Source organism: Drosophila miranda, chromosome 2 (assembly GCF_003369915.1).
Source record: "Drosophila miranda strain MSH22 chromosome 2, D.miranda_PacBio2.1, whole genome shotgun sequence".
Classification (NCBI taxonomy): domain Eukaryota; kingdom Metazoa; phylum Arthropoda; class Insecta; order Diptera; family Drosophilidae; genus Drosophila; species Drosophila miranda.
In genome coordinates, this window is record NC_046675.1 from 17,102,949 (window position 1) to 17,116,541 (window position 13,593).

Consider the following 13,593-nt stretch of genomic DNA (forward strand, 5'->3'; position numbering starts at 1 on the left):
GACGCGATGAAAAAACAAAAAACAAAAAAAAAACACAAATCTCACACACAGAAACCGATTATATTCAGATGGAGAGAAATGAAATGCTGATTGCTGGGGATTTTGTAGTTTTTTTATTGCCCAGAGATCAGCAGTGCTTAAAGCCTTCTATTTCTGCCACTAATTATTGTATTTGTTGCTGCTCGTGTTCTATGTTGAATTATAAATCTCTTCGTGGCGGGGACTCGGCATGGCAAATTTTTGGCAATTGTTCAAGGCCTGACACATGGCGCGACGAGCGACGAGCGACGAGCGCCGAGCGACGCCAGAGAGCAACCGGTGGGTGGTCATGGGGGACGTGGCGCACAAATTTACAAATTGTCTATGCAAATCTCAGAGAATACATCTATATCTTTTGCAATGTGACTAATGCCTGGTCACCTGTCAAATGTCTGGCCACATCTGCTTCGTTCTCCTTCTCCCAGTATCGGGTGGGTGCTCCTTTCTTTGACCCACTAATCAGGAGGAAAGTTCTACCCCAAACCAGTACCCTATCCCATGTTTATTTATTTATTTGTTTCTATGTTTATTTATTTGCTTATCAGCGCCCTGGCGGCGTCACTAATTAATTTTGTTCTTCTTCTCCAACATTTTCTGGCCTTTCGTTGGCCGAAACAGATCCGGTCCGGTACGATCTACTGCCCACATGGCGTCGACCTGCCTGGCAAACTAATTAAGTCACAAATACATAACGCCAGCGTTTTATCAGGCGCGATAAAAGAAAAAAAAAACGGAATACGAATGAAAAATGAGAAACAAACCCGAATGGAACTAGCCGTGGCGCTATCTATAAGAAAAACTCTCTCACCGAAACACACTCCGCACTCCACACTACTGGGAGATTATCAGGCTGGAGGTCCCACAGAACTGGTAACTGTTTATCAGCTCTTAATGAACGAAGCCCAGTCTCATACTGATAAGAGAGAGAGAGAGAGAAACGGGGGAGAGAGAGCCCTGCACGTGTGTTGCCCCTAAAATAAAATTGTTGAATAAAATATTTCCTACAAGAATTGCTGCTGCTACAGCCCGTGCCCCTGCCAATCGAATAGTCATCAATCAAAGCTCTCGAGTGCCCCGCAATAATATTTATAATGTTTTTTCTTTCCTTTTTTTTTTGGCGCGTTTTCAATTTCATTTAGGGGCCTTTAATTGCCGAAATCAATTCAAAAGCCAGTTGAACGCGTTAAAAGCAACTACAGAGGCAGCTCCAGCTCCAGCAACAAACAGAAACAGCCTCAAAAAAACCGAAAATTTTAATAATTATTAACAAGACGACGCAACGGACGGACGGACGGACGGACGGACGGACAGCGAAGTTCATTAGCGCCGCGGGCGAACGAACGAGTACGTAGCACATACGTATATACGTACGTATATAGAGATATTTTTTAATAAAAAAAAAATACAAATAAATATTGGGTAATTAAGACTTGTCTTTCATACATTGTAGTGCTCGGCGGTTCTGCGTTCTGGGTATTCAAAATAAAGCCAGAAATTGAAAACTGAATACTGAATTCTTGAGCGAGTGGTGGCAGTGGCAGAAAGGCGTTCCAAAAACTTGTTCTACAACTTGTTTCGCTCTTTACATATCTGGAGTCTAGAGTCTAGAGTCTTGCCAAGAGCGGCCAAGAGTCTACTGCCAAATGCGATAATGTTTTGCCCGACCGAGCCACATGATATAATATAATTGGAATGCGCTGCAATTGAGCTGCACTAGCATTCTCATGTACATGGAAAACCACGAGTATGAGTCCACTATGGTTTTCCAACCATTATCACCATCGGATCCGCCAGTAAATTTCCATAAATTTACATGCCATAAATCAAATTGAAAATTGTTTATGCCCCGACATCGGCTCGGCTCTTATCTACATGTCCCGTCTTTCTGCTGGGCTGTCTTCTGCTGCTGCTGCTTCTGCTGCTGCTGCTGGTTCTGCTGGAAACTAAACAGTGGGTCTCTTATCAGTCCCGTTCTGAGCATTGCAGTTGCTGCTGACAAAGTGCAGTCAACTCTGGCTCTTGGCTGCATTTCCTCATGGTGATGACTAAGACAACACCCCACGCAGTTCTTGGGAGACCAAGAGACCTGACCGCATGCCTGTGTATGTCTGATGTCTCTTTTGGTTAAACAACAGACCAACAGACTGCTGACTTCATGATGAACTCATTCATTTCTTCATTCATGAAAGAAGGCCCCAAACTGGCAGGCAGTCAATAAGATTGCCAAAAAAGTTCTTGGACTTGAAAATATAAGGAAATGCTGTCAGGCCTTAAAAAAAAACCTTAAGTAACCTCAGTAAAACAGGAAATCTCAGCGTTAAAGCCTTACATATATACCTTAATACATACGTTCAGGTCCGATCAGGTATGACTAATTCCCAGCACAGTTCGGGTGATAAAGTTCACAAAAAGTCAATTTACACACGCTTCATTCAGTACTGAGTGCTCAGTACTCTCGATCCCTTAACCCAGCACACGAGTGCGAATGTATTCATTCCGAAAGGCAATTGCTGTCGGCACTTACGTCACCAGATCAGAGCCACAGCCACAGCCACAGCCCCGTCTTTAGCCCCGTCAGCATGTCGAAAAATTGTACGACCGATTTCGAGTTGGCCCGACTTTCTTATTGCATTTAGCAGACAGCTGATATATTGTTTGTTTGTGTACGAATATCCATACATACTACTCATAGTAGTCTGTCTCTGAGTCAGTCTCTGTCTCTGCCATATGGCTGGCGCTCTCGCGATAGCACTCTCAGCGAAAATGCACGTCTAGAACGGGCCAAAACAAAACGCCAAAAGGGGGTCTTTTGAGGGGTGTTCGATTTTGATGTGGGTCAACCAACCTGGAATGAAAAGAATATAGGAAATAATTAGCACAAAGATTATACAAATTAGCTGAGAATATTCGAAAAACAACAGCCATTATGATCTCATCCGAGCACTATCTGCCATATAGAGATCATCCCATTTAGCGGACAAAGGTCAATGGAAATTATACTTTATGAAGGCGCCACCACAGCCCAGCCAATACAGCTGTACTGTTAAGTGGAAAAGCTCTCCTGACCGTAAGCACTACGAATATATACATATATATATATTCTATATGCATTCAATCATGCATAGGACTTGCTTTTAGAGAGAGACGAGACGAGACACGACAGCCAATCGACAGTAAATCACGTCTGATGATGACTCAAGCAAATTCTAATCGCTCAAAGGTTTCGCCATTAAAATTAAATGAAATTAATCAATTATTGTGAAGCACACCACTGCGAGGGCTGTAACTGAATAAAAAAAAAACAATTTTAATTAAAAACCCAAGAAAAAAGGGGCGCAAATGTAAACAAGCCGCCCACACAGAAAACAGAAACAGAGAGAAAAAAACAAAAATAAATGGAAACTGCAAACAAAATTGAAAAAAAAAAATCGAATTGCACTTCGTTGTACAATGGCCATAAATATGAAATTGTATGGTAAATTAATGCTATTATAGCGTCTAAAATCCCCCCGACACACACAAGAAATAGAAGAAAAATGCTTAGAAAAGACCAACAGCAAAGGAAACAGCAACAGCAACAGCAATAGACGGGCAAAAGCTAAATAAAGAGCCATATTTGAAGACCTTGTACGTGTGCTGCCTACACAACCAGTTCGCGGGTTTGGTTTCAGTTGATTTCAATTTTGTGTGCTCCGACAACTCGGTCTCGGGCCTGGCCTGGCCTGGTCCGGGGGCTGGGGTCTGGGCTCTGGTCTGGTCTGGTCTGGCCAGCTCCATCACCGCCATCACCATCTCCGGCTCCAACTATGTAGCTCCACTACCGACTGGCCTGGCTCGAGCAGCGTTTTCTTATGGGTTTCATATGGGATGTACGAGTATATGTAGTGTAGCATAACATGATTTGCATAACAAATGCAGCACCCAACAACAGCAGCAGCAGAGCCAGAGGAAGAGGGCAAAGACTTGGAATTGTTGCAAAAAAACAAAAAACAATCAAAAAAACTCACTCAAATATTCATCAAATGCTCGCCTAAAAAGCCAGAGCCTCGTCTCGCTCAATTACCAGAAATTTCACTCCATTAAGACACACACCTCGGCGTGTCCATAAAAAGTGAATGTCTATCATTAAGAAATTTTTCACTGGCTCTTGTTGTTTTTTTTTTTTTTTTTTGAATGAAAGCTCTGTCGCGCGTGGGGCACTCTTCCATTTCCATTTCCGCTCTTTTTGGCTAAATTAATTGCTCCTAATTGTGGCCAAAAATTTGCCAGCATTTGCCAGAGGGAGAGAGAGAGAGACTGCGATTAGATCACCCTCAGTCTCAGACGCCATCAGATCACCTGCTGGGCCAGCAGGCGAAGCGTGAATGAACGCATGAAAATGACCAAAAACAGACGACAGACACGGCTAATAGCACGAGTATAACAAAATTAAAATTAATAACCAACTTCGTTAAAAAATGCTAATTTTGCACATTTTTCAAGCAGCGCCCTTCAGCGTCCAATTTCTAGCCAATTTCTAAAGCGTGAAAAAAACTATAACTACGGCACCTACGCAACAGAGGTGTGACAAATTGGCCAAAATGCTGGAGTATGCCATGAAGGGAATGAGTGGAAAATATGCGTTCAATATTTCCTACGTGTCCAACACAGAACAGAGCCCTTACATGCTGTGAGGGTGGTCGGACCTACATACATACGTATGTATGTGTAGGAGAGCGGGAGCCCTCGATTGCGTAGCACAGTGGTTGCTCTGATTTGTTTGCATTTTCACATTTATTTATCAACAAATTACGCTGTAAACAAAAGCAAACAGACCAGCTCTGGGTCGAATGAGGAGGAACGAATGACAGGTATGGTGTGCACACACATACATATGTACACACTCTTCCTACTATTACTCGTTCGAGTATATGAACATACTCGTGCATATATCCACAATACAATATGTAGTATGGCCAAAAGGTTAATTATGCAGCCAGATGGGAGGGAATGGAAAGGGATGGGGGTGGGGGGAAGGCTAGTAATGGGGGGCCGGGAACGTTGGGCACTGGAAACTGGGGGAGACCATGGGGCATACTGTACAATACGATTTTCCCCTGCGAGTGAAGTTAGTCAGCTCGTCACTCAGTTCGTCAATCATTTTCTGGATGCTTTACATGAAAATCGTGTCTGAAATTTTTCTGTTTTTTTCAGCTGTTGTTGTCGTTTTTTTGTTTTTTGTTAAACGTTTTCACTGCATTTTTACAGCCAAACAAATTTTTTGACAAGCAACTGACAGAAATTGACAAGCGCACGAGCAATGGGCCGAGCAAATGTGCTACGAGAGCGGTACAGAGACGGACGGACAGAGTCCGAGACCGAGACCCGGACCATAGGGAGAGGAGATCCCAGAGATCAGAGATGGCAGCAAGAACTGTGATTTGAAAGATGGTTCCAGCTGTGAAAAGGTCAACATTCAGGCATGCTGGGTCTGTCGTGCCGAGTTGTTGTTGTGTTTCTGTTGTGTTGTCGTTGTGTTGTTGTTGCCTCACTTTCGAATGGAAAGAAATGAAAAGTGTGGCCTGAGAACGAACCCGAGAAAGGCATTTCTCCATTGGATTGGTTCGGTTGATGGCTTTGACGAGCTAATATTGACAAATTAAATGCAGGTTAATGGGTATTTAATGCGTGTGATGTGTTTCTCTATTAGAAATGTGTACACCCCACGTGAGAGCAGAGATCCTCTAACTGATACCAGGCATAGGATCCATAGAAAAGAAAGAAGAGAAATGCTGGCCAAAGATAAGGAAAGATCCTAAAAGAACGCTGGCCTGCTAGATGGAAATGGATATGGAGATCCTAACTGAAGAATGCATTTGGAAATCCCTTCCATCGCAGGCATTGATGCAACAACATATGTGCCGGCGCGCCGCCTCTATGCCTGCTGTGGCCGCATCGCTGCATATCTTTAAGAACGAACATAAAGCAACACAGATACACACATACATTACAGCTAATGTTCGAGTGTGTGTGTGTGTGTAAAACTCAGCAGCCAAAGGCAAGGCAATTCAAAAGTCATTGAGGCGCAAAAGTCAAGCATAAATATTTCAAATAATGTTTGCTGGCCCCGCTGGCATTGGGTCTGGGTCTCGGTCTGCCTCTGCCTCTGCCTGTACTCCATGGAACTCTCTTCCTCTATCTCTCTCTCTCTCTGGGGCTATGGCTAGGGCTACGAGTGTGTGTTTGTGTGTGGCATAATTTGGTGAGAGTTCGGGTTCAACAGCTGAACAGAAAACAGCACCACCAAACACATTAACTTTGGAATAAGAACAACATCACAGACCCGAGCCGTACGAAACGCTGGAGATCGGAGATCGGAGAGACCACAGAGTAGAGACCCGAGAACACATTCGGATCGCTGATGGAGAGGCGGAGAGGCAGAGAGCCAAAGAGCCAGAGAGCTGTAATAGACGATGTCTACGCTGATGACCTCAGTTAAAAATAAATAATGCCTTACATTGTTTTGAATTAGTTGCTGTTTTTTGGGGGGCTAGATTGTTGCTGCCGGATCTATCTCTCTGTCTTTCTAAGTTCAGGGTGGCGCTCAGTGTCGCCACCAAAGCAGCAGCAGCAGCAACAACTACAGTAGCAATAGCATGGGGCATGGGGCATGGGGCATGTGACATGGGGTGCCCTGTCTGGCAAACAAATCATTTTGTCAACTCTGCCTGTACGGCAGCTGGAGATTTTTACATGAATATTTGTGTAAATTCTTGTAAGACATTTATCGCTGGAAGAGAATTGATGAACCTGCCCCTTCTGATAAATTGTATAGCAACAGGGAGCTCATCAGAAGAGATCCCGAAGAGAAGCAGATCAGATCTAAGGGGAACAACGTGAAGAAGATCATACATACATATGTATCTCAGTGAGAGATCTCATGGCTTAAGATCAAATCAGATCCCCGATCCCCGATCAGCTGTCCCAGGAGTGATCCCCGATTGTTCTTGTAACTGAATCTCTCTTCTTTTATTTGTTGGTTATTTTTCAGACAAAACGGAGTACACCCGAAATATTGTTTCAGTTTTATTTACCCGAATTTGCTGTTTTATCATCGTTGGCACCAGGCACAAGTGTTTCTTTAAGTACGTATTTACATACAGATCTGTACATATATGTGGAGTATAAACAACAACAACAACAAAACAAGTTTATATACATACAAGGTATAAGGTGGCTATGCTGTAAAAAATAAAGGGCAAACACACGCAAACCAAACCAGACCAGACCAGACCGTATCGTACCGTATCCATGGGTTCCTGGTAGGGGTCTCTCCCTGTCTCCCGGGGGTTGGCCTGGGCGATGACGCACTCACATAGAACCGGATATTATTATTATTTTTTTTTTAGCTGGGTTCCCAATAAAAATGCAAATCAAAGGAAACATTTCAGCCACACATACAAACATATGCATATTTTGTGCATTTTTTAAAGCCTTTTTCCCATGAAATCAACCGAAAACACCAAAAGGTAAATAAATATATATATAGGGGGGTTACCACCCAACAAGAGAGCAAACACTGCTCAATCGACACACACTTAGGGTCGGCCTGTCTGTAAACGACGATTATGATTTATGATTAATGAATCAAAAAAAAAAGAACAACGCTGACAATCCAAACAGAAACCAAGATCTCAGATATCCCCAGAAGTTGGGCGCTGTCGGTTGCATGAGACTGGACTAGCTAACCGTTAAAATACTCGTAGCGTACATATATTATATAGGTTATCACTATCACTACTTCGACTGGCCTGGCACACACACGACGTCGCGACGCCTGACAAGATAAAGCTGGCCTGGCCCAAACTAACGGGAGGGAAGAAAAGGAGAGACAACAGCCAGGCAGCTGCCTGTGTGTGTGTGTGTGTGGCAGAGTATGGGGTCTGAGTGGTGTCTGTTTTTAGAGTGAAAGTATCTGCAAACATAGCGACAATCACTAAATGTATCTAAACGTGAACGGTTTTGTTCTGGGAACCCGAACAGCCGCAAGAGATCTGCAGATCTGGCCAGGGACATACACCGTATACTGCCTACACTCGTACGTACACGCCCCCACCCCTCTCTGAACAGACAGATAAGCCAATGTTTACCCACTCCCGATGATAAGCGGCATGGGGTCTTGAAGCTCTATTTACCTTTTTCTTAGATGCGTTTGCAGCTGCCTTTCGTTGAGACTGGTCTGGTAGTATCTTCTCCGCTTCGCTCCGGTCTGTAATTTTGTATTTCACAACACTTTGTTTAATTCCATAAACACCAAATAGAATTTTATTTTGTATACTTCATGCACTATATATCTGATATTTTCATACATATACCATGAATTGTGGTTTCTATTTTCTTCTAATCACTTTTACTTTTATTTCTATTGTTGTGCGCTCGTTTTCAACAACAAAATTTCGTCATGTTTTTTTTCTATGGGGCGTACCAACAAAATTTAGTAATCGACAAAAAAACAAAAGCACACGCGTTCTCTATTTGGGGGGCCAGAGATAGAGAGAGAGGGAAACAGTAACAGCAACAACACACACACACACACCAGAATATTTGTTCGAAACGGAACCGAGCCGCAAAGAAAACTGATTTTTATGCACTATTTAACTTTATATTTTTCCCTGTAATTCATATTTTGTTTCTCTCTTTTTCAAAAGGGGAACCCATTATTGGGGTGCTGGCGGGGGGCAACGCGCGAAATTAAAGCCAAAAAATACTGTGCTGTGAGAGCCAGATGTGTGACAAACGATGCGTTTGTTTTCATTGCAATTGCAATTGCAATTTCCGTGCTCGCTTCCGCAGTTTATGCGCTAACAAAGGGTATTATTGCTTCAATAGGAAACATGCAAGTATCTCGGAATGGTCAAGATCTTATCCATATGTCACATAAATATACATCACTCTAACTGATAAGCCTTAACAACGGTGTACGTAAGTATGGAGTAGGTATCTCAAAGAGTACTTAAAACTTCGGCTATCCATCCAAGATACTTTTCTCTCTTTTTCGTATTTGTTATTGTTATTGTTGCTATTACTGTTGTTGAAGCAAAACAAACGTTTTCTTTCTTATTGGGGAAGCTTTGCTATCGTTTCGATTCTCTTTATTTTTTGTTGGTTTTTGTGTGTGTGCGTCTGTTTATCGCATTTCTTTCTCCCCGATTTTCGACTTGGGTTGGTTCTCTGACAAAAATTTCGTTCACGTTCTGCCCCGCTCGTGGCTCATTCATAAAACGTATCCAACGGTATTCAGATACATCCGACACACAGATACACGCTCACTCACAACTCACAATCGTATTCTCGTTTTCATTCGTTTTCGTAGCCACAATCCGCGGAGAACAGCGGCATTATCTCGACCCGATTAGCTTTTGCCGCTATATCTATCTATTTCCTTTTGATAATATATTTTTAGTTGATATTTTCTTTAATTTTTTTTTGTTTTGTTTCGCGAAAATATCAATATCGAGATTTTTGTGCGATTTTATCAACGGGAAATTTTTCGAAAAACCAGCGCGGAGCTGCTCGTTTCGTTGTTGCGTCCGCGGCAGTGTTTTCGAGTGTGATTCACTTTAGTCGCATGCGCCTCCGCTGTTATTCATGTTATTCATGATCGTACCCAAACGACGATATTTTTTGAGTGGAAAAAGCCGACCCAACTTGAGTGGGATTTTAATCATACCAAGCTCATAGCAGTTGGGTTTGAACCTGATTGCGTTTGGTATGAAAAAACGCTCATTCAGCAGACGCAATCACGCTCCAACCCAGTTCGATGTTGTTCGAGTTGCATTTGGTATGAAAAAAGCACTCAAAGAGGGAGAGACTGCTCACAGCGCGTTAACAGCTCGTTGTGAGCATTTAACAGAGGAGATCGACCGACTCATACATGTTGCAGTTCGATTGGGTTGGAAGCCAGAGAATTTCCAGACAGAATTTTTCGTTGAAAGTAAAACTAGAAAGAGAGGAAATGGTATATGGAAAAACTGGGAAAACTCCACCTGTGGCGTCTGCATGCGAGAGAGTGTGTGTAAATTTACACACTTCGCGCTGCTAACAAGCGGCGATAAAGAATAAAACCCCATGTAACAGCCTCGGCTATGGCTTAATATAATGTCTTTCGGGCTTTCTATGGATTCTATGAGGAGGATGCGTTTATTTTATAGCCGTCTTAAATCTTTCAGACCTTATCAGAGCATTGTCTTATCTGCGGATCTATTGTGTGCCCAGCATTTAATAGTTCGTGGCCCGTTTCCAGAAAGCGTCTTAACACTTTCGTTTGTCTAAATTTGATTAGCGCCTTGGATGATGGGACTTAACACTTTTCCACCACCGCTCAAAAGCTAATTAAATGAAAAGAAAGAGTTGGAAATGGATATGCTGGGAGATAGACTAGGCATTTCAGCTTAGAAGTTGAGATGTTCTAAAGTATCTGCAGGGCTTAAGCTTATATCTTTCCTTTTTGCATAAGTAACATGTTTGGTAAGACAAAACAGCTAACAGCAATTCATCAGGATTAGCCATGTCAACGCTTTCCGGCTATCTTTCTCTTTCTGTCTCTGTCTCTGTCTCTCTTTTACTCTCTCTGGTATTCCCTTCTACGAGTATTAGCTGTTTTGTTTGGGTTTGTTTCTTCATTCCCTTATTCCCCTGCATTTCATAACATTTTGAGGTGTGTTCGTGTCGGTCTCATCCTTATCAAAGGTGCGCATCAACGTCACAGAGAGAGAGAGAGATTCCCATATCCATAGCCATTCCCCCCTGCCCTTTCCGAGATTCCCTTCCACAGGCTACGTGCCTGGGTTCTCGCTTGGACTTTGAAATCGAAACCCCCCGACTATAGAGGAGTCCATTGTGTTGAAATCTAAGCAGAAGAGAGAGAGAGAGAGAGAGAGAGAGAGGGTTCCCCCGGTCCCGGTCCCGGTCCCGCTCCAATCCCCATTCCAATCCCGATCCCAGGCAATCCCGTGTGCTGCATGCTTGATCGATAGCGTCTGCTGTTGGTACTCCTATGGTCTGGCTTCTGAGTTTTTGTTGATTTCCAATGAAAGGTAAACCACACACAAAAAACGAAAGCAAAAACAAAAACCAAACATGCCACGCAGATATTTTCGGGCATATTTTGAATAGTTTTCAATGCCAATGGCAGGCAGGCAGGGGCATTAGCTCTTCCTCAATCCACTCATCCACTTCCACTGCATCTGTGTGTGTGTGTGTGTTTCTGTATCTGTGTGGGTATACTTTTCTCTTTCTGCATAAATAATGCCAAATGAAATAAAATGCGATAAACAGAGTTATATATTCGCGCACAGCGGGAAGCTGGCCAATAAAGCTGTATGGTATGGGGATTTTCCACAGTGCGAGTGGAAGAAAAGTGCCATAAAAAAAGGCAGGCAATGCTCGCACTCGCGCACTCACTCAGCGACATCGTTCTGTTAATGGTCGCACTGCACTGCACTGACTGTGTCTCCAAATGCGGCAGATATGCAGATCTCCTTGGAATGGAATGGGCTTGTGGCTTGAATTGGGGGAAAAACGCCATCCCGTAACTCCATGCCGCACTCCCCCTAAATGCATTTGCGCCATTTGTTGGCCTTGCCGGCTGATAAGTCAAGTTTTTATGGACGCGCGCGCATTTAACTTGATTACAAAACGACGGCAGGCCGGGTCCCGGGCCGGTCCGGGCCATATAAAATCGCTTTTCATTATGGCCAAGGCATGTGAAATTAATAAGCCAGGCGGCGGCGGCGGCGGCGCCTTGGCCAAATATCACCTCAGCCAAGTTCGCTGCCTAAGTCTTTTGTTTTGATTTGCTTTCGGGGTTCGGGTTTCGGGTTGCGGATTCGGCACGCAATCCACTCCACTCCCTGCGGCGCGTGTTTTTGTGGGCAAAACAAAATCAAAGTCGCCTTAAATGTTCATTAATTCAAATTGATTCTAATCGCAACGCATTCATTAATCTAAGCGCCACCCCACGCCTGGATGGTTCACTGGATGGTCCCCTGGATGGAAAATGCATTTCTATTGCTCGCCAATTTTTATGGATGAGCCCCTGCTGCCGGATTTGGTTTTGGCTCTCAGGATTCGTATTCGTATTCGGTTCTGCTGTGGCACAATGGCATGATTAATGGGCGGATGATACCCATGGAGTGTCCATTGAGCCACAGGAGCAGGGAGCAGGGCTCTATGACAAACGAGCATACTCGTATTTATGGCTCTATCGATCGCATGAGACTGGACTAGCTAACCGTTAAAATACTCCTAGCGTACATATATTATATAGGTTATCACTATCACTACTTCGACTGGCCTGGCACACACACGACGTCGCGACGCCTGACAAGATAAAGCTGGCCTGGCCCAAACTAACGGGAGGGAAGAAAAGGAGAGACAACAGCCAGGCAGCTGCCTGTGTGTGTGTGTGTGTGGCAGAGTATGGGGTCTGAGTGGTGTCTGTTTTTAGAGTGAAAGTATCTGCAAACATAGCGACAATCACTAAATGTATCTAAACGTGAACGGTTTTGTTCTGGGAACCCGAACAGCCGCAAGAGATCTGCAGATCTGGCCAGGGACATACACCGTATACTGCCTACACTCGTACGTACACGCCCCCACCCCTCTCTGAACAGACAGATAAGCCAATGTTTACCCACTCCCGATGATAAGCGGCATGGGGTCTTGAAGCTCTATTTACCTTTTTCTTAGATGCGTTTGCAGCTCCCTTTCGTTGAGACTGGTCTGGTAGTATCTTCTCCGCTTCGCTCCGGTCTGTAATTTTTTATTTTTTATTTCACAACACTTTGTATAATTCCATAAACACCAAATAGAATTTTATTTTGTATACTTCATGCACTATATATCTGATATTTTCATACATATACCATGTATTGTGGTTTCTATTTTCTTCTAATCACTTTTACTTTTATTTCTATTGTTGTGCGCTCGTTTTCAACAACAAAATTTCGTCATGTTTTTTTTCTATGGGGCGTACCAACAAAATTTAGTAATCGACAAAAAAACAAAAGCACACGCGTTCTCTATTTGGGGGGCCAGAGATAGAGAGAGAGGGAAACAGTAACAGCAACAACACACACACACACACCAGAATATTTGTTCGAAACGGAACCGAGCCGCAAAGAAAACTGATTTTTATGCACTATTTAACTTTATATTTTTCCCTGTAATTCATATTTTGTTTCTCTCTTTTTCAAAAGGGGAACCCATTATTGGGGTGCTGGCGGGGGCAACGCGCGAAATTAAAGCCAAAAAATACTGTGCTGTGAGAGCCAGATGTGTGACAAACGATGCGTTTGTTTTCATTGCAATTGCAATTGCAATTTCCGTGCTCGCTTCCGCAGTTTATGCGCTAACAAAGGGTATTATTGCTTCAATAGGAAACATGCAAGTATCTCGGAATGGTCAAGATCTTATCCATATGTCACATAAATATACATCACTCTAACTGATAAGCCTTAACAACGGTGTACGTAAGTATGGAGTAGGTATCTCAAAGAGTACTTAAAACTTCGG

The 13,593-nt window shown here is 43.3% G+C and overlaps 1 protein-coding gene across 3 annotated transcripts in view; it reads right to left on the bottom strand.

Moving 5' to 3' along the window:
• The window catches only part of LOC108155215 (rho GTPase-activating protein 7), a 92,870-nt gene extending 83,231 nt beyond the window's left edge, over window positions 1–9,639 (bottom strand). The window contains exons 1-2 of one of the 3 annotated variants that reach the window (XM_033389984.1): window positions 9,360–9,639; window positions 8,214–8,490 (exon numbers count right to left, since the gene is read on the bottom strand). The gene's annotated coding sequence lies outside the window, so the exon portion shown is untranslated. Of the gene's footprint in view, window positions 1–8,213 lie in introns of all 3 variants that reach the window. The other 2 variants (XM_033389985.1, XM_017285898.2) reach the window with 2 other exon arrangements.
• Between the last annotated feature and the right edge of the window lie 3,954 nt (window positions 9,640–13,593).